The 24,606-nt window shown below is 48.5% G+C and overlaps 1 protein-coding gene across 4 annotated transcripts in view; it reads right to left on the bottom strand.

Moving 5' to 3' along the window:
- Window positions 1–24,606, bottom strand: part of MEGF11 (multiple EGF like domains 11) — a 259,064-nt gene that overhangs the window by 127,702 nt on the left and 106,756 nt on the right. The gene's annotated exons all lie outside the window — the stretch shown is intronic.

Below are 24,606 nucleotides of genomic sequence, written 5' to 3'. Positions count from 1 at the left end.
AGCCCATGTTTCCCAGCAGGATACCTATGAGGGCTGAGCCAGGATTCAGACGTTCAAGTTTAAGGGGCTGGGGGTACGTGAGGTCTTCCCTATCAGACCTTGCCCACCGGCTGAAGCTCCATGTGCCTGAGAGAGTCCCAGTTTTTCTCTGCTGTTCTGGCATAATTATTAACAGCCCTTTTACTTCTGAAAAACCGGCCATTGAAAACCCTAGGGAGCACAGTTCTACTCTGACACAGGTAGGGTTGCCAGGAGTCGGAATCAACTCAAAGGCAACTGGTTTGGACTTTTTTGGTTTAGTCTCAAAAGTGTCCCAGTTGGGATACAGTCACATTACCCAACCTCTTCAGAGCAAGAAAGGAGGTGAAAAAAAGCTGCTTCTGTGACGAGTGAGGCAGGGGGTCTTTGCCTGGGGGTTCCAGACCCACAGATATCAGGAAACATTCTAGTTAGGCCCTGGCTCACCAGCCCCCTACATCTTCCATTTCATAGCTCCTATGAGCTGTCTCCATCCTGGTGGCCACGTGGGGACATCCATGCTTCATCCTTCCCTCCCACAGCTTCCTCTTCCTTAATCTCTACCCCAACAGTAATACCCTTCCTGGGGCTTCCTGTTTCAATGACTCTTTCGTTCTGCATTCCTCTAGGCTGGGCCATCCCTTCCCCTCCTCTGGACCTCTCCTTCCTGGTAAGATTTTCAGTTTCATCATGTATTCTTCCCTGGCTCCCCAGCTCTAGCTCCTCTGCTGCCAAGCCAGCCCAATTCCCTTCTCTATTCTTGGGGACATTTGTCACCCGTCCTTTCTCCAACCAATGTTATCTCAGCGCTAAGCGGGGTCATAATTCTGCCCTGTGTCACGGGAATTCTCTGCAATCTATCGCTCCTGACAGTGGCAAAGTCCTTCAGCCTCAGACACCTGAGCACACACTCACCGACAGATTCAGGCACTAGTTATTTCTCACGTACACACGCCACACGTCTTCGATGCACACATGATGTACATGCCATATGCAAAACCACAGGCCTTCACATTATATGTCCAGCAGACACAAGCCTCCCACATAACACATGCTGCAGACACACCTAACACCAGACATGTGCTATGTACCCCTCATGGACTCATGCTACACACACAACATGACATGCACTCCATACATGTCACACACATGCCTCAGAGCACACGCCAATTATCCACTCTACTTACCCATCACACACACAGACACACCCCTTACACACAGGCTTTGAGGCTCCTTCAGTGTCATGATCCTGTTTAGGGAAAAATCTCCAATTCTCACCACAGAGGCCACGTCCCCCCGGAGCTGCACAAGGACTGCTAACGAGCATCGCATGTCTAATGAATTCCCAGAGCTGGGTCTGAGGATCTGACGCCAGGCGGGCCTGATTTCCACTTGGGGAAGAAGAAACGGGAAGCTGAAAGGGCTGGTGTGCTGGGTTAGTGGGACTCACGGTGCACCTGCAGACAGGCTGGGCCCATCCTGCCCCAAGCCCAAACCATTGGGATTATCAGTTTGACATGAGAAAAGCAGATGCCTTGTCCATGTGAGGGAAGCGGGGTTTCCTTTCTGACGGCCCTTCCAAAGCATCAGAACCAAGTCCTCAAAGTTAGACTACCTTGTGAGCACCTTTTGATGGGTTCAGTGCTCCACCCAAGGACAGGTCCCTTCACACCTGCATGGAGAAGAGCTCCTTCTCAGGATCCACTAAGGAGCATCTGAGAATCTCCAGGGTGTGTCCCTTGATGTGTGCAGGTGACTTACCCTTTTGCACATAGTCACGGCCTTCTATGCATAGACTGGTTTCCCTGGTGGGAGATGTCACAAGACATGCAGGCCTGCATCCCGCAACCCCTTAGGAGGGGAGGGCCTAGGTGCAGGGTTGGCAAATTCAAGGCTCTCTGAGCAAACACCACTTTCTTATCACCGCACTGTCCCCACTGAGCCCAGGCTCAGGTTCCATCTCAGTCCAGAACTCACCACCAACAGAGCAGAAGTGATGCCATCCTAGGAAAAGTGCTGCCACCACACGCAGGAATTAACATGGGGCGTGGGGAGTGCATTCATATGCAAATCACAGAGATAATAAGGAAGAATGGTGGAGAATCTGAGCTTCTCACACAGCAGGCCTGGACTCAAATACCCATTCTGCCACCCATTAAGTGTGTAAGCATGTGACCGTGGGCAAGCTACTTATCTTCTCTGGGACTCGGTTTCCAAATGTTTAAAAAGGGATGATAAAAAGAACATACCCCATGGGGTTGTTGTGCAGTTTAAATGAGCCGATGTACATAGATATGTAGCAAAGTACCTGGCACAGAGGAAAAGCTTAATAGTAGTACGGGAGCCCTGGAGGCACAGTGGTTAAGAGCAACAGCTGGCAACCAAAAGGTCAGCAGTTCAAATCTACCAGCCGCTCCTGGGAAACCCTTTGGGTCCGTTCTACTCTGTCCTGGAGGGTCGATATGAGTCAGAATTGTTCTGATGGCAATGGGTTTTGGGTTTGGGACATACATACTATATATATATATATATATATATTTATACACACACACAGAGATAAATAAATATATGTGTGTGTGTGTTATATATGTGTGTATACATACACACACGCACACACACACATATTCAGGAGTCCTGGTGGCCCAGCAGTTAAAAGCTTGGCTGTTAACCAAAAGCCTGGCAGTTCAAATCCACTAGCCACTCTTTGGAAACCCTATGGGGTGGTGCTACTCCGTTCTGTAGGGTCACTCAGAGTTGGAATTGACTCCACCGCCACGGGTTTAGTCTTATTAGCAGTATATCAGTAGGAGCAGTATTGCTGCTCTAGAACTGCTGCTGCCGTGTTTAAGCTCCTCAGCATGGCATCTAGCACTCTCCACAGATGGCATCACCCTGCACTTTCCACCTTTAGCTCCTGTACTGGGCTGAACGGTGTCCCCACAAAAAAGACATGCCCACATCCTGAGCCTCCCTGCACCTGTGAACGTGACCTTGTTTGGAAACAGTGTTTATGGAGATAAGGTCCTCCTGGACTAACTGGATGGCCTCTAAATCCAATGACCAGTGTCCCTGCAAGAAGAGCAGACACAGAGACACAGGGAAGATGGCCATGTGGAGAAGGAGGCAGACAGTGGAGTGATGAAGTCACAAGCCGAGAACACCTGGGGCCACCAGGAGCTGGAAGAGGCAAGGATCAGATTTCCCCTCAGAACCTCCAAAGGAACCAAACCTTGATTTTGGACTTCTGGCCTCCAGAGCGAAATTGTTAAGTTTTGCTGTAAGCCACCTGGTTTGTGGTAGTTTGTTATGGCAGCCACAGGAAGTGGAGACAGCTTCCCAAACAGCGGTTTCACGTGAACTAGGCTGGTAGTCTCTGCTCATCCCCGCCTCGTGCCTTTGCTCATGGGGCCCCTGGCCTGGGGTGCCCGTCTTCCTCCTTTGTTTGCTGTTGTTAGCTGCCATTGAGTTGGCCCCCAGCTCATGGCCACCCATGCACAATGAAATGAAATGCTGCCCAGTCCTGTGCCATCCCCACAATAGGTTGGGGTTCAGACTGTTGGGTTTTCACTGGCTGATTTTTGGAAGTAGATCGCCAGGCCTTTCTTCCTAGTCCATCTTAGTCTGGAAGCTCCTTTGAAACCTGCTCAGCATTACAGCAACACACAAGCCTCCACTGAGGGACAAGTGATGGCTGCACATGAGGTGCACTGGCTGGGAATCAAACCCGGGTCCCTCATATGGAAGGCACAGATTCTACCCCTGGGCCACCATAGTCCTCCTTTGTTCAGCCCAAACTTATTCCTCCTTCAAAGCCAAAGCTCTGGTCCAACATCCACCATGAGCTACACCCTCTCACTGTTCATATCAAGGTCCCTCCAAATGCATTTCTATAGTGTTTATTATTATAATTAAATATTTTTAAACATATAAAAAGTAATGATACAAATGCCTGTGTACCCACCACTTAGCTTAAAAAAAAAAAAAAATTACAGATGCAACTGAAGCCTCCTGTCCCCTCCTTGATCCTGTCTGTCTTTTTCTTCCCAGAGGCAACCAGTATCCTGAATGTGATGCTTACCACTGTCATGAATGTCTTTGTGTTTTTTACCATATATATATTCATTATCAATACATATGAGAGTCTGGCAGGTTTTCAAACTTGACATACATGCACTGAACCTGTAGCAGGTGGTTTTTGTATCCCACGCCACACACCCTCACCCACTTGCTTTCCACACAGCTGAGGGGAGCACTCCTGTCCCAGACTCCTGTGCCACTCCTCCGTGGGACCTCATCAGGCCAGAGCACCAGTTACCCACAGCAGTAAGCTGTCCATGTTGCTGTTGTTAGGTGCCATCAAGTCTATTCCTACTCACAGTGGCCCCACATGACAAAGTAGAACTGCTCCATAGGCTTTCCTAGGCTGTAATCTTTATGGTAGCCGATTGCCAGGTCTTTCTTCCACGTTGCTGCCGGTGTATTCGAATTTCCAACCTTTCGGTTAGCAGCTGAACACTTAACCATTGCATCATCAGGGCTCCTTAATCTGTCCATAATGCACCCTTCATTTACTTTCCCCTCTTCCCTGTCCACTCTCCCTGCCCTCTCATTCCCTCAAGGAAACACCCTGCATTCAGGCACTGATTTCAGGGAACACAAACTAAGGCAGGATTGCTTTTTGCTCTCAGCATTGCTTTGGAGAATTATCCATGCTGTTATTTACAGCTCTACTCCATTCTCACTGCCATACAGTACCCCATAGAATGAATACCTCTGAATATATATCCACTTCCTGGCTCATAGATGTTTACGTTGCCTCCAATTTTCCGCTATTAGAGCGACAGTGAAAGTTCCTGCCCACGTGTCCTGAGGGCTCTGACACTAACTCACAAGTGGCCTGGTGCTCCCATTTAACTCCTTAGCATCCACATTTCCCTAACTAAAGGCAAGCCCTAGAAGAAAGATGGAAGGAAGAGAGGGAGGAAGGGAGAGAAGGAGGGAGGAAAGAAAGAAGGAAGGAAGGAGGGTAGGTAAATTAATTTACTCAGTTAATTTGGGGGAGAGCTGATGGACTTCGACACAAGCTGGATCCAGCCTGGTATCACTGTCTCCTCTCAAATGACCCGTCACTCATTTGTTCATTTATGCAGTAAATATTTACGTGCCAGGGACGTTGAGTGCATAACAGGCCTCCATCAACTTCCCTTTCCCCTTCTTCCCTCTAATTCCTTTCTGAATTTTATCCTTCTCCCTCTTTCTTTCTGGCCTCTTTTCTTTCAGGCAGCCCTGAAGGAAGGACATTCTGGGGGCAAAGGCTGCCTGGGCCCTCTGCTCTCTGGCACAAGTTCCAAATGCCATCACCACCAGCAACAACCTGAACTGTTTCCTAGAACAGCACACTGGTAATGGCATTTCATGGCCTGTCAACTTGCGTGCAGATGGCTCACCAGAAGCAGCTCCAGGTTCCCGCTGCTTGGCCAGGCTCTGGGTGCTGGGAGGGTGGCAGGGAGACAGTCCTGGCAGGATTCAGCCATCCAAACAAAACCCAACTGCTCTGCGAAGGCTCCCCTGACTCTCCCAGGCACTAAATCCTGAAGCATCTAGTATTTCTACCTCATACTTGGTGAGTCAATGAATTGGTAAGCATTTATTTAGCACCTACTATAGTCCTGAGATAAATTAACCCATTATCTGTCAAAATGAGCCTAAAAGTTTTCAAATCTGAGCTCTGCTGCTTTCTAGGAGGATGGCTTCAGGCAGGTTATAGAACCTCTCCATGCTCAGTTTCCCCAGAGGTATGATAGGCATAAGAACAGTCCTTCTCTCAAAGAGTTATGAGGACAACATTAGTTATTACGTGTAAATACCTAGAACAGTGCTGGGCATATAGTATGTGCTTCTTGAGGGTTAGGTGTTTGCAATGGTTAAGATTGTGTGTCCACTTGGCTGGGCCATGATTCTCAGTGGTTTGGCGATTATGTAATGATGTAGTCTGGCAGTTACGTAATGCCATAGTTATTCTCCATTTTGAGATACAATGTAATCACCTCCATGATGTGATCTGATGTGATCAGTCAATCAGTTGTAAGGGGAGCTTCCTCAGGGGTGTGGCCTGCATCCAATATATATGAATGGTCTGGCAAAGTTCCATGGCTCTTGCTTGCTCTGGATCCTGCATCCGGCTCATCATCATCTGACCTCTGGGTCTTGGGACTTGAGCCAGCAGCCTGCCACACTGCCTGCCGATCTTGGGATTCATCAGCCTCCACAGCCTGTGAGCCAGCAGTCTGCCGTCTGTCCTGCCAATCTTGGGTTCATCAGCCCCTGCGGCTTCATGAGTCAGGAGAAGCCTCCAACCTGATGCCTGACCCATGAACTTGGGACTTGTCAGCCTCTACAACCACATGAGCCATTTCCTTGAGATAAATCTCTCTCTCTCTGTGTATATATATATACACACACATATATCTTTCACTGGTTTTGCTTCTCTAGAGAACCAAGCCTAAAACTGTTATAGACCAGAAACTCCTCCAACCCCTCAAACTCAGCAAAGTATCTCCTCCATCAGTCTGGAAGCCCTCTGAAGGCAGGGACCTTAATTGTCCCATTTGACTAGATCTTCCCTAAGGTAGGGAAGAAGGAAATTCACCTTTCTTATTAGATTAAGGGTCTCCAGGGGTAGGAACAACATCCCCTTCAGCCTGGCTGCTCCCCCCTCCAGTGTCTAGCACCATGTCTAGAACTCAAGAACTCAGCCCTTTCCTGGAAGGGCAGGTGTCCAGGATGTGGGCAAGAGGTACCCTCTACTCTGACAACCACATGGTCACACCAGACCTGGGGGCTTGAGTAATTACCAAGAAATGTAAAAACAACTGGATGCAACACTCAAAAAAATTCTTTTTATGACCAGCTAATGGCAGCACTTACCAAAGCGGTTTTGTATGTAATAAAACTTTTTTATTGTTCTAGTCTTGGTTTGGAGAGGCAGAAAAGAAGACAAACCCAGAGCCAAGGAGAAGGAGAAAAGGAGTAATTAACAAGATTAATAAATAGAAACTTCCAAAGAGGGTCAGCTGTAATAAATAGAGGCTCACACCTGGCTTCTCATCAAAGATGGGAGGGCAGGGAAAGGTGGGACTTCTGAGCCCAAGTCTGAGGGATGTTTACACTCTGGTATGGAGGAAAGAGCAGGGCTCGAGAGACAGCTGGATTCTTCTGATTTTGCTCTGCGACCATGGGCCTCAGTTTTCTCCTCTGTAAAATGGAGGTTGTTTAAGGGAATAATCCCCAAAGTCTCCTCCATGGCTAAAACTTTGTGTCTTTGTTAAATTCCATTTTTCACTCTCTCCTCTTCTTTCACCCTGGTGATAATAATAATATTATAGTTTTGCTAGCACTTTAATCCACCTGTTTCCAGCACATCCTATAAAAGCATGGGAGGTATGTCAGCAGATCATTGTCTCCACGTTACAGAAAACTGAGGCCCAGACAAGCCGGGTCACCCCTGCTTCTATCACAGCTGTGAGCAGCCCAAGGTCACACCTACGACGGAACCGATACCAGGCTGAACTCAGGTTCCACCTCCCAGTCCTGCATCTTTCCCACCACGTGAAGCAGCTTCTGAGAGAAGGTGATGCTAATCCGATCACCTGGTCTCACTGGCGCCTGTGCGAGCAGCACCCAGATGCAAAGCAGGAGGTAAAAAGCAGTGGGAGTAGCCAGGAAGCCTTGGCTTAACCCTTTGCAGCATCTGCAGGACCTAACAGCTCGCTCACGCTCATTCACCTGCTGGGGCGTACTCGGCTATGGTTCTCAAAGTGTGGTCTCCGGACCAGGAGCACCAGCATCAGGATCTCCAGGGAGCACGTTAGGAATGCAAAGTCTTGGGCCCCACCCCGGACCTATTGGATGGGAAATAGATGATAAAGGAGTCAGTTTTACACCAGGCAATGAGGTGGATACCAAGGAGATATAACTTAAGGATGGCAGGATTCACAACTCCACTGAAAACACCTCCCTTGAGCAGAGGTGAGGGAGGGTAGGAGGGAGGAGAAAAGAAGCTTTCACTCCACAGAGAGGGGGCCTACGAGTGTCATGTCCCAGAAGAAGGGACCACAGTGACCCACCCTCTCCTGGAGGAGGTAGGAGCTGCTCTGCTCAGAGCAGGTAACTGACGGTAGACGCAGAGATAAGTTCAGTATTTTCGCACCTAGGACAAGTCCACCTGAGCACCAAACCCTTGACTAAGGGAGGAGGGAAGAGAAGTAACATGGCTGTCTGTACCCTGCGATGTGCTGAGCACTGAGCTAAATACACTTTACTTTTAGCATTTCATTTGGTCCTCAGGTGAAAGGGAAGTAGGGCATTATCCCCATTTTACAGATGGGGAAGCAGGCTCAGTGAGTTTGAGAAGCTGGTCCAACTAAATACCTGACTGTGGTGTCTAGGGAGCCAGCACTGTACTCAAGCCTGGAATCTACAGAGAGGGCAGACCTGGAATCTACAGCTGAGGGTCTTCAGCTGGGCCAGGGGGGAGACAAAGTGAGCAGCCATTTCTTTCCAGTCTCGACCTCACAGCAAACTCCTCCAAGTTTCAGTGCAGGTATTGGAGGTGCTGGTCTTCTAATGGTCACTGAGGCTAAACAGGTGATAATGGTAAATGTGGAGTCAGAGGGGCTAATAGACCAACTGTAGTTCCTGGGTGGTGTAAATGGCTAACATGTTTGCTGCTAACTAAAAGATTGGAGGTTGAGTGCACCTCGGAAGAAAGGCCTGGTGAGCTACTTCAGAAAATCAGCCACAGAAAACCCTATGGAGCACAGTTCTACTCTGACACACCATGGAGTTGCCATGAGCTGAGTTGACTTGATGGCAACCAGTTTGGTATAGTCCAATTAGGGAGACAAACACAGCCCAGGTGAAACAATATTAATGCCAGATAGCAACTGGTTAAGTACCAAGGTGAGTGGCTCAGCAATTCAGAGAGGGGAGAGAGCCTTTGTGTCCTGGGGTAGCTTAGGAGGGCTTCCTGGAGGAGGAGCTTGAGCAGGGGCCCAGAAGCAGCAGGGTTTGGGCTGGTGGGAGGGAGGGAGGTATCCCCTGTGGAGGAGGCAGCAGGAGCCAAGATGTGAAGCTGCTAAGAGGCACAGGGGTCAGTGGGACCCAGCTGTCAGGTTGTCTGAGCAGTGGATGCCTGGGGGCTGTCCCTGAAGTAAATTTGGTGTGTGGGGAGGGCGAGGACTTCAGTATTCCAAACATTAAATCCTGATCTACGCATCACAGAAGTTCACTTGAGAATTTTTTGAACCTGGAGCCAAAAAAACCCAAAACGAAACAAAACAAAACTCCTTGAAATTTGGGGGAGGAGATGGAGCCATTTTATGGGAGTGAAAAAGGTGTGTAATGTATTCTGTCATCGCTCTGGCTCCACAAGCCTCCCCTCCTGGGCTCTCTGCCCGCAGCACCCTGGTCCAGTGGCAGGGTTGGGTGGGGGAGTGACTGTGGAAAGTTCAGCCCTTCAGACTGGCTCTTCATCAGGCCTCTGAGACAATCAATTCCAGCTGTTTCACAGATACTTGCCGGGGCTTCTTTCCCACACAATAATTGTCTTTTAATGAGGCACATGAATGTAAATTGAGTACATTGGGAAGTAGATTTCACGAAGAATATGTACCTCATTCTCCAGGCAGAGCCCTCTCCAAGCCCAACAAGGCGAGGCCAACACTCTTCAGTGGGGCTGGGGACAAAGGCCCAGGCGGAGGGGTGGTTATGTGGGCATAGAGGTGGCAACTCAGGGCCGGGGTGGGGGGTGTCTGAGGTAGGGGGATGAAGAAGGGCAGCTGAGGGCATTCCAGAACATCTTATTCACCCATCTTTGGGAGCGCTCATCACTGTTGTAATCACTCATTCCAATGCCTCAAATCTCTACTTAGACTGAAGCTCCAGGGAGCAAGGGAACAGGAATGTTATGTATGGTTGTACAAACTCTACACTGCTCAAGATGCCTGACCAAGGGGAAAAACCAAAACCAAACCCATTGCCATTGAGCGGATTCTGACCCATAGCGACCCTATAGGACAGAGTAGAACTGCCCCATAGGGTTTCCAAAGAGCAGCTGGTGGATTCAAACTGCCAACCTTTTGGTTAGCAGCTGAACTCTTTAACTACTGTGCCACCAGGGCTCCGACCAAGGGAAAAGGAGGGTGAAATCCAGTCTGCCCACAATGTGCCAAAATGGACACTCTAGCACGATGCTGCAGCCACTCCACCTTTTTGTCCTGGTTTAGTGGCCCTGCCTGAGACAGTGCGTGTTCAGGGCTGTGTCCCTGTCACCCTGCATAGTGTCAGACACATAGTAGGTCCTCAGTACATGATTGTTGCATCAATAAATGCAGGAGTATAAGCAAGACTCCACAAATGGCTGCTTGGAAGAAAGAACACCTCTCTGAGATGAGCACGTCTGGTATTCCTAGTTCACAAATAAGCCAGCTTTTGGAGAACTGGGGCCAGAATACAGTTTATACTTTTCTTGAGTATTTCTCTCCCTCCCCAGTTTTCCCCACCTAAGCTAAGCATGGAAACCCTGGTGGCGTAGTGGTTAAGAGTTATGGCTGCTAACCAAAAGGTCACCAGTTCGAACCCCCCAGGCACTCCTTGGAAACTATGGGGCAGTTCTACTGTCCTATAGGGTCGCTATGAGTTGGAACCAACTCGGCGGCAGTGGGTTTGGTTTTTTTTTTTTTTTTAAGCTAAGCACAGCACTAAGCACTCAGTAAACCAGTTGCCACCGAGGTGACTGACTCATGGTGACACCATGTGTGTCAGAGCGGAACTGTGCTCCATAGGGTTTTCAATGGCTAACTTTTCCCAAAGTAGATTGCCAGGTCTTTCTTCCGAGGTGCCTCTGGGCGAACTTGAACCTCCGATCTTTTGGTTACCAGCCAAGAGCATTAACCACTTGTACTACCCAGGGATGCCGAGTACACAGCAGGTTCTGGATAAACTGATTAACTGAGAAAGAGATGAACCCATGAGCGTTAAGGCATACCATGAGCTGAGAGAGTGGACAAACACATGCTGTTGTGCAGAATACACAGGCTCTCTCCTGCAGCCTCTCTGCAGAACAAGGTGGATAACTTCTCTGGACATTAGTTTTCTCATCCGTAAAATGGGGATGCCTACAATTCATATCTCAAGGATTTTTGTGAGAGCAAATGAAATTATGTATGAGAAAGGGCTTTGCAACTTCTGAAGTGCTACACAAATAAAAACTCCCTTATGTCGGGGGCTGCTCTGTGCTAGACACTAGACTGGGTGCTTCCACTGTATTAATTCAAAGGTTGACAAACTATGGCCCTTGGGGCCAAATCCAGCCCACCATCTGTTTTTGTCAATAGTTTTATTGGACCACAGCCACACCTGTTCATTTGCCTGTGTTCATGGCTGCTTTCGCTCTACAAGGGCAGAGTTGACCACGTGCAATAGAGTCCTTGTGGCCCACAAGCCTAAAATATTTACTACCTGGCCCTTAACAGAAAAAAAATTGCTAATTTCTGTGTTAACTCATTTAAGCCTTCCAATCACCCTATGAAAGTTCCAGGGTGATGCAAATAATTTGCACTTAACTACTAACCTATAAGGTTGGCGGTTCAAACCCGCCCAGCAGCACCACAAAAGAAAGGCTTGGTGATCTGCTTCCTTAGAGATTACAGTCAAGAAGATCCCATGGAGCAGTTCAACATTTCAGGTTACCGTGAGTCAGAACCAACCCAACAGCAACAGTTTGGTTTTTCAGTTTTAACCACTGTCTCAGTTATCTAGTGCTGCTACAACAAAAATACCACAAGTGAATGGCTTTAACAAAGATAAGTTAATTCTCCCACAGTCTAGGAGGCTAGAAGTCCAAATTCACGGTGTCAGCTCCAGGGGAAGGCTTTCTCTTTCTGTCAGTTCTGGGGGAAGATCCTTGTTATCAATCTTCCCCTGTTGAGGAGCTTCTCAGCACAGGGACCCCGGGTCCAAAGGATGTGCTATTCTCCTGGCTCTTGTTTCTTGGGGGTATGAGGTCCCCCTGTCTCTTATATCTCAAAAGAGATTGATTTAAGACACAACCTAATCTTGTAGATTGAGCCCTGCTACTTTAACGTAACTGCTGCTAATCCCACCTCATTAACATCATAGAGGCAGGATTTACAACACATAGGATAATCACTTCAGATGACAAAATGGTGAACAATCACACAATACTGGAAATCATGGCCTAACCAAGTCGGCACACATTTTTGGGGGGACACAATTCAATCCATAACAACCACCCTAAGAGATAAGTGCTACTATTATCACCCCCACTTTGAGAAAACGGAGACACACAGCAGTTAAGTAACTTGCCCTAAATCCCATACCAGGGAAATGGCAGAGCTGGGATCCAAACCCAGATGGGCAACGGCCTGTGTCCATGTCTTAAAAACCACATTGTTCTATCTCTCTTGTCCCTAAAGCAGCTTCTCCCATGAGAGGGGTTAATTCACGAGGTCCTGGACCTAATGGACATGGGGAGCTCGAAGCCAACAGCCAAATAGGAGGAGGTTCTTTGCTTACACAGGTCTTTTACCTAGGGAGGTGGTTGGGGCTGCAGCAGGAAATGGGGCCAAGAAAGGTTCAGATCAACTTCAGAGTAACAGACTTGTTTCTGGGGGAGCTCAAAGCACTGGGGGAATGTCTCAAAACTTTGAGAGGGTCGCCCCAAACCTTCTCTGAGTCAGTGAGCTGGCCAGAGACACAGAGAGAGAAAAGAGGCCTCAGGCATCTGGCTGGTGTGGCTATTTCAATTGCAATGTCCTTTCTGTATCTTGCAAGCTCCTTGGGGCGGGGGCTGGATCTTAGTCCTTTTGCATCCAGCAGGTGCAAGCACACAGTTGTTAGTTGCCCTCTAGTCTACTCTGACTCGTGGCCACCCCACGTGTGCAGAGTAAAACTGCTCCACAGGGTTTTCAAGGATATGACCTTTCAGAAGCAGATGCCAGGCCTGTCTTCTGAGATGCCTCTGAATGAGTCTGAACTGCCAACCTCTTGGCTGGTAGTCGAGCACCACTCAGGGACTCCTAGCACACAGTAACCAAAAAACCCCAAACCCGTTGCTGTCAAGAACTAGTTGGCAACCTAATGATCATGTTAAACTGCCCCTTGGTGCCCTGTCAGAAGAGTAGCTGGGCTACAAGGTCACGGGGCTGACCGACTCTCAGGCTCCACAGGGGTGAAGTCAAATGTGAATGAACTGGGTGTTGTCAGGCTGGCGGGGTGCCAGGGGTGTCCTGGGGGAGAAGGGCCCCAACTGGCCCCATCTGCTGTCCTGGCAGGGCCTCTGAGGGACAGCTGGGCAGAGGCCACATGAATGCCAGGTGAAGCGCTGCCCAGTGGCCCTTTGCCTCCATGTTTGCACAGCTAATGTAATTATGCCTCCCAGATATTGACATAAAAGAAGCCATATTTGAGGAGGCCTTATCAGCCACCCAAAGAGTCCCGGATTACTGCAATGGAAAAGTTTTCACAGTAATACAATCTAAGTAGCTTCTCAGCCTGGCTGCAAGGCTGAGAAATTGGCTCCTCAGGGGCTGGTTTTAGGGCAGTAACATGCACCAAGGAGTACTCATGGCCCAATGGTTAATCGCCTGGCTCCTAGCTGAAAGTTTGAACCCAGCCAGCCCCTCTGTGGAAGAAAAGACCTGATGACCTGTTCCCATAATGATTACAGCTTGGAAACCCTTTGGGACAGTTCTATTCTGTTGTTATGAATCAGAATCAACAGCACGTAACAACAAAAACATGCACAAACCAAACCAGTTGCCATCAAGTCGATTTGGGCTCACGGCAACCCCATGTGTGTCACAGTAGAACTGCACTCCATAGGGTTTTCATGGCTGTGACCTTTCAGAAGCAAATCTCCAGACCTTTCTTCTGAGGCACTTCTGGGTAGATTCAAACTGCCAACCTTTTGGTTAGTAGCTGAGCACTTAACCATTTATGCCACCCAGGGACTCACCAGGAACCCACTAATGGTCAACAAACATCCTGAGCACATGCTAGTCAACTGAAGGGTTAATTCACAGGGTCCTGGACCCCGAGGACAAGGGGAGAGCTTAAGGCAACAGCCAAATAGGAAGCCAATTAGGAAGAGATTCTTGCTGGCACAGCAGGGAGGTGACACAGGATCTTATTACTCAGGGGAGTGGTTGGGGTTGGAGCAGGAAATGGGGCCAAGAAAAGTTTAGATCTACTTCAGGGGAACAGGGATTCAAGGGTGAAAAAGACTCCAATACCAGCCCCGGAGGAGAAGGAGACAGAGAAATAAGTAAACATGTGCTGACATATTTACAGATAAAATACTGTGAAACCTGGAATTTGCTTTAAAGTAATCCAGGGCAAGGGAGAAAGTGGATGGGGACCTGGATGAAACAAGTGTGGCCCTGAGTTGATACTTGCTGACGCTGGGCGATGGTTACACAGGATTCATTACATTACTCTTCTACTATTGTACACATTTGAAATACTCCAGAACAAAAGTTTTAAGAAATAAAACTTAAAAAAAATAAAAAAGGATGCAAGGTGCACTTGGTGCAGTAGGGCTGGGATGGGGGCCAGTCGGGAGTGGAGGAAGGGTATTAAGAGTGCTCCCCGGAGAAGACAGCCATCTGGGTCTAATCTGAGAAAGATGACCTTCTACCCTGGGGGAGCTTATACAGGGCCAACCAACACCTCTGTTACAGCAAGAAGATGTGAAAGGAAGATGGTTTCCAGCATCACCTAGACCGGAGATCAAGTCCTACCCATAAATTTTGGAAAGTAAAATCTATCTTATATATTATGATGACATGTGCAAAGACCTAGAGATAGAACACCAAAAGAGAAGAACATGCTCAGTGTTTCTCAAACTGAAAGAACTGAAAAAATTCAAGCCTCAAGTTGCAATATTGAAGGATTCTATGGGGAATGTATTAAACTACACAAAACAGGAAGCATCAAAAGAAGATGGAAGGAATACACAGAGTCACAAAAAGAATTGGTTGACGTTTAACCATTTCAGAAGGTAGCATATGATCAAGAACCAATGGTACTTTAGGAAGAGGTCCAAGCTACACTGAAGGTGCCAGAGAAAATCAAGGCTCCAGGAATTGACAGAATACTGACTAAGATGTTTCAACAAACGGAGGCAGCACTGAAAGTGCTCACTTGACTATGCCAAGAAATTTGGAAGACAGCTACCTGGCCAACCGACTGGAGGAGATCCATATTTATGCCTATTCCCAAGAAAAGTGATCCCACTGAATACTGAAATTATCGAGCAATATCATTAATATTACACGTAAGTAAAATTTTGCTGAAGATCATGCAAAAGTGGCTGCAACAGTATATCGACAGGGAACTGCCAGAAATTCGAGCTGGATTCGGAAGAGAACATGGAACCATATGGATCCTGGCTGAAAGCAGAGAAAACCAGAAAAATGCTTACCTTTGTTTTTATTGACTATGCAAAGGTATTCGATTGTGTGGATCATAATAAATTATGGATAACATTGCAAAGAATGAGAATTCCAGAACACTTAATTGTGCTCACCAGGAATCTGTACAAAGATCAAGAGGCAGTAGTTAGAACAGAACAAGGGGATATTGTTTGGTTTAAAGTCAGGAAAGGTGTGCATCAGGGTTGTATCATTTCACCATACCTATTCAATCTGTATGCTGAGCAAATGATCTGAGAAGCTGGACTATATGAAGAAGAACAGGGCATCAGGATTGGAGGAAGACTCATTAACAACCTGCATTATGCAGATGACTGAGCCTTGCTTGCTGAAAGTGAAGAGGACTTGAAGCACTCACTTACTGGTGAAGCTCAAAGACCAGAGCCTTCAGTATAGATTACACCTCAATATAAAAAAAATAAAAATCCTCACAACTGGACTCATAAGCAACATCTTGATAAATGGAGAAAAGATTGAAGTTGTCAAGGATTTGACTCTACTTGGATCCACAATCAATATCCATAGAAGCAGCAGTCAAGAAATCAAAAGATGCATTGCATTGGGCAAATCTGCTGCACAAGACCTCTTTAAAGTATTGAACAGCAAAGATGTCACCTTGAAGGTGAAGGTATGCTGGACCCAAGCCATGGTGTTTTCAATTGCCTCATATGCATGTGAAAGCTGGGCACTGAATAAGGAAGACGTAAGAATTGAGGCCTTTGAATTGTGGTGTTGGCGAAGAATATTGACTATACCATGGACTGCCAAAAGAGTGAACAAATTCATCTTGGAAGAAGTGCAACCAGAATCCTCCTTAGAAGCAAGGATGGCAAGACTATGTCTTATATAATTTGGATGTGTTATCAGGAGGGATCAGTTCCTGGAGAAGGGCATCATGCTTGGCAAAGTAGAGGGCCAGAGAAAAAGAGGAAGACGCTCAAGAAGATGGATTGACACAGTGGCTGCAACAATGGGCTCAAGCATAACAATTGTGAGGATGGCTCTGGACCAGGCAGTGTTTCGTTCTGTTGTACGTGGGGTTGCTATGAGTTGGGACCAACTTGACAGCATCTAACAACAATGACAATACCTATCTTATAGGGCAGTTAACATTAAGGAAGGTAACGAATTAGAAAGGGTCTTGCTCAGTGCTTCGCACACAATAGGCACTCAAGCAATGACCACTTCGTCTTCCCTTCTATGCATCGATTCACTGACCCATCCATCCATCCATCCATCATCACCACACTGTCTGTGCTCCAGGCTACACTATACAGTCCTTCAAAGCAGAAAGGGATAGTCTACTACATCTTCATAACCTTGATGCCAAGCGCAGGGCCGGATCCCCTGAAAGTGCTCCATGGTTCTCTTCTCAAGAGTAAATGGGTGTTACATGTGTATTTACTATTTTTTTTTTTTAAAAAAAAAGGTTGACAAAGACCAAAAAAAAAAAAGAGTAAATAGGTGATGGAAAATTTTCTTACTTCTGTGTCAAAGGGTCACTTTTTCTCAGAAATTGACCTGGGGGATGAGGAGAAGGGAGGGGAACTGTCTTAACTGGGAGGCTTGTGTCCACAGAGTGTGAAACTGGGGAAAATTCTACAGTGAAAAGAAGAGTCTGTATTATGAAGCCCAAACAGCGCAAGATGAGAAAGGGTATTAGAATTAGTGAGAGTCATGCTGCTATAACAAAAAAACCCCAAGTCTCAGAGGCTAAACCTACAGAAGTATATTCTTTGCTCACACAAAGTCTACTGTGGATTCAGGCAGCTTTCCAGTGCAGGTGGCCATGCAGTGATTCAGCCCCCAGGTGGCTCCAATGTTATCACGGCTTCACCATCTCAACAGGAGGCGGCCACATCTGCCACTACAGGGGGGAGGACTCTCAATCCTTGCCCCTTCTCCTGCCCATGCTTGGAGTCCTGTGGCTGTAGGGCTTTTGGTTAAGGGTTCGGTGCAGGCCACGTGGCTCTGCAGCTCAGCTTGGCCATCTGTAGCAGAGATGTTAATGCCCACCTAATAGTCCATGTGCTCTACCACATCTCCCAGCCCCCTTGCAGCCAGGAAGGGCCGGGTGATTTGTCTCTGCCAGTGGGCTGTGACTGGAGTCACCTCTGACTGAAGCATAGGAGAATGGGTGCGATGCTGGCACATGCTGACTTCTTCGTTCTCTAACAGCAACAGCGCTTCCCGTGGGCCTGGTGCTTTACAGTTTGCAAAGGGCTTTCATGCCATTATCTCATTTGACCCCCTCCTTCCCCGGCCACAACCCTGCCAAAAGGATTGTTGTTATCCTCAGTTTGAAGTTGTGGCAAGTGAGGCTCAGAGAGGTGAAGTGATCTGCTCCAGGTCACACAGCAAATAAGTGGCAGGGAGTTGTCTCTCCACTCTTTCTTTCCTATTTTGTTCTTTCCCTTCCTTCCAGTTTGGCACCTATCCCCTCACCCCTTAATACACACACACTATCCCAAATACCGAAATATCCCAGAGAACCTGCGGGAATTTCTGAGCTAACAGAGGAGGTACACCCCAGCCTCAGGAAGTGCTCTTTCTAGGAGGGTGGCAGCCAGCCTGGGAGCTCTGTGGTACGTCTCACAGTGGGCTTGGTGGTCAGGTTTTCTCCGGAGCTCAGCAGAAGCAGAAGGGACGGAAGATCTGGGAGGACAGCTGGACGTTTGGGATGAGGACTGCTAGGTATCCCTCAGATTAATCTGCAGCTGCCATGAGAGAGGCCTCAGCTCTTGACTAAGGCTTCCACACAGGCTTTAGATTTGAGAGCTGGGGTCTCAGGGGCTCCCTCGTTTACTTTGTTCTTAAGGGATTTATTTGCTCATGTGTAGTGTACACCATGGCCACTTGTGAAGAGAAAGCCTGGAGCAGCCCCGTCACCTCCCTCCCTGCCCAGTCTGGCTTTGCCAACACATACATTAGGCATTTGTTTGCCTCTGTATCTTTGCCCAGACTTTTCCATCTGCCATAAACACCCTTGCCTTTCCTCTGTCTGGTCAACTCTGAGTGGAGCTCACATGATCAGCCAGTTAGCTCCATACCCCTTTCCCACCATCACCTGGCAGTAACAGGGAAGACGGAGGGCAGGGAGGGCCTTCTTCCCCGTCACTTCTGCAGGTGGTGTATTGGCCTTTTGGAAAGTGATGTCACCAGTAAATGCACTAAATCAATAAATGTGGATTTCTGTACCTCACAGGAAGTTCATTTGACTTTCAGCTTAGTGGATTCCAAAACACTGGGTCAAAATGGGAGCCACTTAGGGTGTTGTGCTGGCCCTGTGACCTTCACAGGAAGGCCCTGGGAGGTGAAACCCTACTCAGGGATAAGGGATGCAGTTTGGTCCTTCCCAAATGCTTGTTGTTGTTGTTTGGTTTTTTGTTTTTTTTTTTTACAACAGGCATGTAAAAAAATGTCATGCAGTTATTTTTAGCATAGTGGAGTGAAAAGAGCATGGACTCTTTTTTCAACAGAACTGGGTTTGCATCTGGAGTCCTGGGAGCTGTAGTGGTTAAGAGCTATGCCTGCTAACCAAAAGGTTAGCAGTTTGAATCCACCAACCACTCCTTGAAAACCGTATGGGGCCATTTTACTCTGTCCTATAGGGTCACTACAAGTCAGAATCAACTTGATGGCAATGGGTTTTTTGGGTTTGAATCCTAGCTCTGTGCCTTATTAGCTGTGTGACCTTGGACCAGTTCCTGGATATCTCCGAACCTGCTTATTCTCCATTTGCTAGCTGTGTGAGTTATTTATCTTCTCTGAACCTTAGTTTCCTCATCTGCCAAGTGAGACTGGTTCTACCCACCTCGTGGGTTTGTTTTGAGGATCAAAGGAAATATCTGTATGCTTGCGTGCACATGCACACACACACACACACACACACACACACACACACACACACGCACACTCCTAGCATTGGGGATAACAAATACTGGCTCCCCATCTGTCTTTATTATGACCTGTAACAGCCTGCTTCATCCACAAAGGTTAATATCAGGTATCTAGAACAGACACCTTCTGTTCCTTTCATGTCCTCTGCATTTTGACCCTTTTTTCTTGGCCCACAGCCTCCATGCAAACCACCAGTGAAGCTGTTTGAAAAGACGAGAACAAAAGGAACTGACAGCAGGCAGGAACCCGGTAAGCTCAGAGGAATCTGGGCAGAGCAGCTCAGTCAAGATGCCAGCCAGGGCTGCCTGCTCGGCTTAGTGTCCCCCGAGACTGCAGGAGGATAGATGGCTCCTTGGCCCGAATGCCCTGCATGGGGCGGCTGGGTAGCCTGAAGGAGAGGGACCACATTGGGCCCTGGGAGTGGTGATTAGAGTGGAGGAGACTTTAAGTAATCTCCACAGGCCCTGGGAGGAGTATTTGTTTTCTGCCTGCTCATGGAGCAGCCTGGTAGGAGCAGAGATAAGAGGGCCCAACGAGCCACTGTGTAGCTCTCTCTAAGCTTCTAGATCCTGTGCAGCGTCACCAAGGGCAGGCCTGGAAGGTGCCCTTCTCTGGAAGGTTCAAAGAAAAGGAGAGACAACCATTTGCATGGATTTCAACAGGAGAGATGAAGTCTCTGCAGCCTGTGGCTCTGCTGGGCTGAGCAGCTATGAGACCATGGGCAAGTGTGTTTCTGAGCCTCGGATCCCCCCTGCCCACCCTATCGCCTGCCTCACATTTCACTGTGACAATCAAAAGACATGATGCATGTGGAAACATAAGGGCTGGTTCTGCTGACCTCCGGTGCCTAGCCTAGTAGGTTGGTAGAATGAGCCTCCTGCCCACTGTGTCATGCTGGTAGACAGATACTTGGCAGTGACAGTAAACAGGGAGGGGAAGTCCTGGCCATCCTAGAGTCCCAGATGTGCACGTGAGTCCACAGGAGGCTAATGTACCCCACAAATGAGAGCTTAAGTTCTGACAAGCACCCGAATCAAGGGGCAATCCGAGCTGCTATCACCAATAAAACCTTCCCGAGCCCTGTGCTGAGCATTCCCCTGGGCAATCCTCTTCCGACCTCTCAGCAGCCTTGTGAGGAATACGTTCTCATCATCCCCATTTTACAGTTGTGAAAACTGAGGCTGCCTACGGTTAAATGATCCTCAGCCCAGCTCTCTCTCAGAAGAACCACAGGGACTTTCCCTGCAACGGGAGAGAGCAGAGGGTCCGGGGTAGGCAGTGCAGAGAGGCAGTCATGTGCCTGAGCAGCACCTCCCACCCTCTGGAGGCATAGGCGGGAGTCTTGCCTGCCTTTCAACTGGTTGGCCCTGTCCTTGGATTGGCTGTTATTTCCTAGGCTGGCTCCAAACCTCTCCGGGACCTACTCGTTTTGAGAAGGGTGGGAATTTATGCCCTTATCTGCCTCATCAGAGAAAGCAATTAGCCTAAGTTCCGACTCCAGGTTTTAAATTGTGTTGTTCTTTGGGCCCCTGGGCCGGGGAAAGGGCTGGGGTGGGAGGAGAGGTGACAAAGAGGAAGGGATGGTGTGTTGGTAGTTCTAATTTACCGATGGCAATTAGGTTCCTAAAAAGGCTAACCTTTCAACCTGCTGCCTGCCTTCATTGGGGGAACTATTGACATTTAGAATCAGCAAGCCAAGTGCTGCAGCTTGAGGGAGGCAATGTTTCTTTAATGGGGACCCGTGCCTGTGGATGTGTTCTGCCATTTGCATACTTTACGGGGTGTAGGTGGAGCTGCGTTTTAACAGGTTTGTTGGCTTTCCGGGAAAAATGAGTGCCAGTGACTAGGGGTGACTAGGGAAATTGTTATCTATGTGGCTCCTGGTTGCCCCTGCTTCTGCGTTTTTATGTCCACCCTCTGCGCTGGTTCATGGCACGGTGGTTGGGTGGAAACCGGGCCGGACGCCTCACTCCCTCAGCATCTCAGGGGCTAAAGGAGAAGGGTCCTGTTCCCACCTGTCTTCTGGCCAAGAACCCACCTTCCCAACCTTCCAGTGGCTTCTGTGTCCAGCCTCCTGCTCTGTAGTGTTATCTTCTCCTCCAGCCCAGCCAGGGGCCTCTCAATCCTTCAACCCACCCATCTGCTCATCTGTTCATTCATCCAACCAGCAAATATTTATCAAGGGCTTATTATGTGCTGGGCATTATTCTAGGCACATGGAGCCTGCATTCTAGCAGGGGTGACAGAGGATAAACAAAATAAATAGTACAGTATGTGGAATCTCAGTTGTGCAAAGTGCTGGGGAGACCAGGACAGCAGGCAAGGGGGAGGGGAAGTGTTGGGGGGAGAGACTTGCATTTCCAGTACAGTGAGTGGTGAGGAAAAGCCCCACCAAGGAGACATTTGAGCAAACACCTGAGTGTGTGAGGAGTGAGCCACATGAAGGCAGAGAGAACAGCCAGTGCGGAGGCTCGGAGGCTCCCGGGACAGGCCTGGCATGTGCAGGGGCCCGCAAGTGTGGCTGGAGATGAGAGAGCAGGAGGGGCAAGGTAGGCAACCATCCTGCAGGGCCTTAGATACCTCCAGGGGCTCCGGCTTTGACTATGAGTGTGATGGGGAGTGACCCAGGAATGGCATGATCTGACCAGGGTTTTCAAAGGCCCACTCTGGCTGCTGGGCAGGGAGTAGGTTTTAGGGGGTCAGAGAGAAAGGATGGAGAGCAGATGGGAGACGGTGGCTCTAATCCAGGTGAGAGTTATTAAGAGTCCCCAGAGGAAGTGAGCCCACAAACTCTCCTGACCCCCAAGAAGTTCAGGATCATTATCACCAGCTTGTGCAGAGGCTCAGCTGAGGGCTGGCTCTGGGAATTCCAGGCCATTTCAGAGGCCAGCACTGCCCTCTGGGGGCTTAAAGCCTATCTAGGTTCTTGGTAGGGGTGAGAAGACGCCTGCATTAAAAGATCATTGGCCCTACCTGGCAGCATTTGCTGAGACCTCTCCCCAGGGGAATCACTCAGGGCCTTCGGTTCAGAAGCAGGGCCCAGGCATCTTTCCCTGGCAGATATGAGCCCCGAAGGACAAGGATCACAACAAACCCTATGCCTCACAGCACTTTAAAACTCACAAAGTCTTTTCAGCTATATTATTTCACATGGGTCTCACAACAACCCTACAAAGCAGGTACTATTATTATTGTTCCCATTTTGCAGAGAAGGAAACTGAGGCCTTGACTGGAAGAGCAGAGAGGGAGTACAGGGAGTAGAGGCTGGAAGATGAGTATGGGGCGGGGAGGGGAGGCAGACCCTGGGGGGTCCTGAGTCTCACTGCCTCCATGCCAGATGAGACTTTTCTCTCTAAAAAAGCTGGGATGGGAAGCAGGGTCAAGAGTTTACACCCAGACGGAGAAAAGGCAGTTTTCCCTTCTGGCCATAGACCCCAAGAGTTTCACGATGTGACTCTGAGACCTGGTCCATCCCAGACCTATCTATCCAGTCCAAGACCCCTTTTCCCACAGAGGGGCCCATTTTTACTCCATCCAGAGAAAGAAGGCACAGGAAGATGAGTGTCGGCTCCTCCAAAGCCAGCCCACCCTCCAATGATCCTTCCTGCCCAGCACACTGGATGAGAGGCTTTGCCTGGTCTGCTCTGTTTCCCTATGCCCAGAGCCACTAGTGCTTGGCTCTATGGCTCTGAGTGGCTTGTCCTCTCCCAGCTGACCAGGGCTTAGAACTCAAAGCGGAGGAAGGAAGTGACAAGGAAGGGACAGTGGTTGTTCTGGTCACCTGTGGCCTGCTCAGCCACTCCAGAGCAAGCGAGTGCTGAGCAGTCTAGTGGAGCTTCCTTGGAAGCTTGAGCCCACATTTATAATAGATTTACAAGGACTGTGTGGACATGTTTGCTTTTTTTTTTAAGCCCCTCATAAGTGATGCCATTATGGCATCATAACTCTTATTTACTCCATCAGCAGGCTGCTGGCAATGGCACAAAAATAGATTTGGAGAATTTATCTCACACATGCATCATGAGGAGGCAACAAAGGCACCCAGGTGAGATTTATGTGGGTGGGGCCAGCATCCATCATCCCCACTTGCACATTAACGCTGATCCTCAAAGAGAGACATGGCCCCTCTTAATCAGAGAAAGTAATTGTTTAAACTTCCTCCGGCAACACGCTCGCCACTCATGGCTCTCTGGTGGGGCTGCGCCCAGGGGAACAGCAGAATCCATGGTAAGTTATGACGGTGAGATGGTGGAGCAGCCCAGCAGTCGGTGTCATTTCCCCCACAAAGGAAGGTGTGGGACCAAAGTCAAGGTGTTCAAAGAAGGGAGGCTTGGGAGTTTGGGAAGCAGTTTGTTTGTTTTGTGCATTAAAAAACAAAATCAAACAAACAACTCAAACCAACTGCCGTCAAGTCAATTCCAACTCATGGCAACCCCATGTATGTCAGAGTAGAACTGTGCTCCATAGGGTCTTTATTTATTTATTTTGTAGTTTATTTTATTACTCCATAGGGTTTTCAATGGCTGATTTTTCTGAAGTAGATCGCCAAGCCTTTCTTCTGAGGTGTCTCTGGGTAGACTCGAACCTCCAACCTTTTGGTTAGCAGCTGAGCGCCACTCAGGGACTCTGTGGATTGAAAGAGGCCTCCCAAAGCACATAAAGATCCCCATCCAGATATACCAGTCTCATTTCTGACTCCACTTTCTTGGCCATGGTGTTACTGCTATTTGAAATGCCTTTTCTCCCTTCCATCTCTCCCAAGCCTGCTCATTCTTCAAGGCCCAGCTCTTAGCATACCTCCTTCTTGATGCTTTCTCCAACTGCCAGCATCCAGGGGCAGGAGAAGGTACTCTGAGCTGAGAGAAAGAAGAGTAGCCGAGTCCTGATTCCATCATTAACCAAGCTTCCCTTCACTGGGCCTCAGTTTCCTGAGCCTTCACATGGAGGCTGCATTAGAAGGCTTCTAGCTCTGAAGTACATTGAACGTTCCAGTCCTCACTGACCCTCCCATGTTGAACTTCTAAACTGCTTTGGGGGGTTCTCAATCCTGGCTGCGTACTGGAATCCCCAGAGAGCTTTAAAACAAAATACCAAAGCCCAGCCCCACCCCCACTCAATTAAATCAGAATCTCTGGGGATAGAGCCTGAGCATCAGTATTTTTTAATGCAGCCT

The sequence above is a fragment of the Loxodonta africana genome, chromosome 13 (assembly GCF_030014295.1).
Source record: "Loxodonta africana isolate mLoxAfr1 chromosome 13, mLoxAfr1.hap2, whole genome shotgun sequence".
In the NCBI taxonomy this organism is placed as follows: Eukaryota; Metazoa; Chordata; class Mammalia; order Proboscidea; family Elephantidae; genus Loxodonta; species Loxodonta africana.
Note: the sequence above shows the minus strand (reverse complement) of the source record. Positions and strands in the feature narration are given on the sequence as shown.